A 5,047-nucleotide genomic window follows, 5' to 3' on the forward strand; every position below is an offset into this window, starting at 1 on the left:
ATGGCATGGAACCTGGGTATAAAAGAGGAAATGTTACACAACATGGCCACAGACGCCTTGTCATTTCCCAGAAAATTAAAGGGTCTTCCAGTGACCCCGTAAATTTATCACGTGAGTATTCTTCCACGACTTCAGCAACATATGGGACCTGTTCTGATAGCATTTTCCCGATACCCCTAGATAATAACATGCTCAAAAGACTATGGTGCATCATATGCTGTCTCACATGTGAGCTTTTGAGGGACTCCTCATATCTAAACCCCACAGGTGCTTCAACCTGATCTTTCCCACTACAGCACAGGACACCGATGTGGATGGCACCCCCAGGAGCTCTCTCTAACTGGCATCAACTGGTGGAAGGGCATCAGCCCAGAGGCAGGGTCCCCTGGTGATCATGGTGATGAGACCCACAGACCTCTGAGCCAGCAGCCTGGGTTCTAAGTATCACCTCTGTCACTAATAAGCAAGATGACCTTGGACAAGTGGCTCTATCTCTTGTTACCTCAATTTCCATATAGGGGATAATAAAAGTGCCTATCTTGTAGGGTTGTTATGAAGATCGATAATTAATATAGACAAAACTCTTAGGACAAGATCTTGACTTAGTAAATGCCATCTAATTATCAACTGCTTTAACATTATAGAGACCCTGAAAACAACCAGAGACCGTGAAGGGAAGAACAGAAGGTGTAAAGATCCCTAGCTGAAGATCCAGGAGGAAGAAAATTAACTGGAATTAACAGGAGAGATGGCAGGCGCCCACGCTGCTGCTTACTCTCTGTGTGACCTTGATCAGATCGCCGTTTCCCTGCTCTTTGGTTTCCTCATGGGTCTGGTGAGGAGTTCAACCAGACTGTGCAGGGGCGCTTGGCAAAGGCCCAGTGACCCCCTTACATGGACCGATGCCCCTGGAGACTCAGAAGACAGCTGGCAACACCATCTGAACGAAGACTGGCTGGTGAAGATGACCAGTTAGTTTCACTTAGCACAGGGCTGACCAACACATCCCAGATTTTCTGGGACTTTCCCGGTTCTAAGTCTGCAAGTTCTACACCCCCCAGATCACAATGGCAGAAAAACCAGGATGATGTATCACCTTGATTAGGCCAGCTCCTTATAAAAATTCTACAACCTAATTCATCATTTTCCATATTTTGACACTCGAGTTATCATTTTCCCATGTTTTACTATAGCTGTGAGGAACTTTTTCAAAACAGTATTGTACAGTCAGGACAAGCCAGGTCAGCTGAGGTAACAAATAATTCCATAAAACAGAGAGCTGGACTACACACAGAACCGCCCTACAACTATAAAAGCAAACCAGCACATCTTGCCATAAAAAGAAGAAAAATCAATGAAAACAAAATAATTGTCACTAGTTAGTGGTGCTGGCTGAGGACATCTGGCCCCAGGAGCCTCTTCCCTCTTTGTTAAAAGGGGAGTTTTTGTAAATATTAAAAACATTGGGAAATGTTTTTTCTTTCCATAGCAGGACTGAAAATGTAGTGGGTTTATCACTTTGTGATTCAAGGTCATTTAATGTCGTGCCTGTCTACCATGTGGAATCATCTCCCCAACATCAGCAGGGCACATGACACACATTCCAAAAGACCAAATCAGGAGATAAAGGTGAAAGGGCAAGAACCCTTTGTGCATTTAAATGATCAGATCTTAGAGAGCACCACTCCCTCCAAGACAGCTCTTACCACTAGTTGATAACATATCAGACAGACCATCAGCCATGACCTCCCTCCTGCAGCCTTGCTCTCTTCAAGAACCCCCACCTTGTCCTAAAGGCTATTCTACAATGGGCCAAGAAACAGAGCAGAACACCCAAGAGAGGTCCTTGTTCCAACAGGATCCGGTGGGCAGAATTTCAGCAAAACAGCAGCAAAAGCCCTTTGACTTTTTGACCTCCACAGCATTCCACCAGCTCCCCACAGCAGGCTGGGAACGGCTGAGAAGACCCATCGCATGGCTGACATTTCAAGGGCCTTTGTCAGTACTATTTCTTCCAAAAACTTCAAAGTGCAAAAAAATGGTTTGCCACCTGAGATTGTGTTAGAGTCTGTAAACAAGTCTGGATGGCGCCTGGCAAAATGCCAGAGGGAGTGGTTGGTGAAGTAATGCCAGTGAGCCATTAAGTGTGGAGATTCCTGATTGGTTGACTGCTGTATCTAGTTTATGTTAATTAGATAAGCTGTGTGGAATGTATAAATACCGCTCCTGTCCTACAATAAACGGCTCCTACTCCTGCTGTATCAACGTACACAAGTTTGTTCGTCACCCCCCGGTTATTTTGCTGTAGCTAGGCTGCGGCAAGATTGGCTACTCAGACAAACGCCAAACTGTCCTGCTGCCTCTGCCAGGTCACCCCAACCCCTCTGTGGCCATCCATGAGCCAGTGACTCCTATGCCACCAGCCCCACCTGTCTGCTGCCCTCCAGATCCCACCCAATACCCCTATTTGGGCATCAAACTAGGATGTCAACGCCTCTTCCACCATCCACTCCTTTATTCAAACCCAAACCTGTGAGTCCTTCATGATGCCTCTTCCCGCTTCATCCCCACATTCAATTCTATCAACTCTGTCACTTAAAGGTCTCTAGAATCTAGCCACCTGCCCCTCCCACCTCCTCCAGGCCACCCTCATCTTTCTGAGCCTTCAACAGAAGTTCCCAATTGATCCCACACGGCCACCTTTGTTTCTCCCCAATCCTCTCCAATCTGTGATGCAGATGCCACAAGTGATATGCTTATTAATATAGATTTATATTAATAAATTACCATATTTGCCTAGTTTAAAGTCCTCCAGCTGCACCCTGTTACCTAATCCTCAAGACCTGAACGTGGCCACCAAGGCTCTGGGTGACCCACAGCTCCCTGCCTCTGAATGCCCACCTCAACCCAGTCTCTCTCTGCCTGTTGTTGTTCTCTCCCTTCTAGTCCTACAGAGCTTTCTCTGTTTTTCTCAAATCTTCTATGGACTCAAGTTCAGGGTCTTGTCCGTGACTGGAACAGGCTCTCTCCTCCCTTCGCCTAGCTAGCTCCCGTTCATTCCTCAGCAGTCAGCTTAGACAACCCTCCTCTGAGAAGACCTCCGTGATCCCCAGGACGAGACAAGACTCCCTTATCAACTCCATCACACCCTGAAAACTCAGGTCTTTTCCTTCACAATAGCTTAAGGATGGTTCACATCCATTTAGCCATACCCCCTCAGGCTGTACCCTCCATGGAAACGGGAAACCTACTAGCATCCTTCAACTAGTATGGTGCCCAAGGAAATAGCAAGCACCCCATAGAGATTCAAGATGACTCTTAATAAGAGTAACTATGAGAATCACTCCCAAGCAATGTGAGTCCAACACACACACACACACACACACACACACACACACACACGAGAGCTGCCTCCTTCTCTCCATCCACCTTCTGAAGAAAATTGAATAGCATTCATTCTGGCTGTAGACAACGACGGGGTATCTGGTAACACCCTGGGAACACTGACAAAAATGTGGCCATAGTGGGTTCACCCAGCTCTCAGGAAGGGATAAGTGTCAGTCACGCTGCATCACACACAGGAAGAGCCTGAGCTGGTGCAACGGCACAGGATGGCCCAAGCCGTTGGTCTTGGGTTTCTCTTCCTAGTGTATTTATATCCATCCGGAGAAGCCGGCTGGCTTCATTAATTGTGAGTGTATGTCCACCCAAAGCAGCCATGCCCCCGACGTATTGAATACCAGGCCTTATACAGGCATCCCCCATGCTTTACATGTTGTTAATAGGGGACGTGAAGTGAAGGACCAGGGTGGAATGTCCAATGTTTGGTGGGTTGTTTGTGTTTAATGGAATGATTACTGTCCAAGAAAGAAGAGGGAGTTTGAGGCCCGTAGTCATTTGGTGAGCTGTGTAGAGATCATTCAAAAGTGGCAGCAAAAAATGTAGATTCTGTGCCCATTTCCTCAAAATAAGAGCCACTCACACATCGTAAGTCTTTTCTGCCACGCACCCTTCAAAGCAGATGCATCAACTCATTTACTCCTCAAGACAGCTCGATGAAGTGGCTGCTATCATCACCATTTTGCAAATGAAGACACTGAGACCCAGTGTCTGGCCCAGGTAGAGAGTGGAAGAGCTGAAATTGGACCCCAGCCAACCCTGCTCCAGAGTCCAGAAGGAGTTGGGCCCTGTGGCGCATCCTTTCAGGATAACCCAAAGCCAGACCCAGGGTTTGCTGCCAGAAGACCCAGGCCCCGGCCCTGATTTGATTCTTTCTCTCTTGAGAGTTACAGAGAGGCTGGAGCCACAGCTCTGGCCTCAAGGAACTGACTAACATCTTTGCAGGAAGATAAACAAGAACACACATGAGCCGGGTGCTGTAATGCATGCCTGTAATCCCAGAGGCTCGGGAGGCTGAGGCAGGAGGGCTGTGAGTTCAAAGTCAAACTCAGCAAAAAGCAAGATGCTAAGCAACTCAGTGAGACCCTGTCTCTAAATGAAACATAAAATAGGGCTAGGGATGTGGCTCAGTGGTTGAGTGCCCCTGAGTTCAATCCCTAGTACAAAACACACACACACACACACACATGATTCACAATAGCACAAATGAAACATGAAATGTCATGAGAGGGATCTAGGTGCAGTAGCGTTGGCTATCCGTGAAGAGAGAGCCCTGATATATCAGTGGTCAGATCTGCACCCCAATTGTGCTTGCCAGTTTCTGCAACTGTGAGCACATCAGTGACCCCCATAGAGTCTCACCTTCGTAATTCGTAAAATGAGGGTGAGGATGAGGACAAGCTCCCTCCTATCTCAGGGGTGGTATTAGGGTTAAATGGGAGAAAGCACACGGAACACTTAGGGGGTGTGTTCAGTATCCATGGGCCATTATCGTTTCTAGCAGAAGAGCTCAGGATATCATCACGTATTCATTCACAAACACACCCAAGGCACTGTGCCAGGTGCTAGGGATGCAAAAACAAGACATCAACCAGACTCGAAGAACTCATTGTTCAGAGAAAGGCTGCCATACAGGTTTAGAGAAAGG

This window comes from Callospermophilus lateralis, chromosome 11 (assembly GCF_048772815.1).
Source record: "Callospermophilus lateralis isolate mCalLat2 chromosome 11, mCalLat2.hap1, whole genome shotgun sequence".
NCBI classification, from domain to species: domain Eukaryota; kingdom Metazoa; phylum Chordata; class Mammalia; order Rodentia; family Sciuridae; genus Callospermophilus; species Callospermophilus lateralis.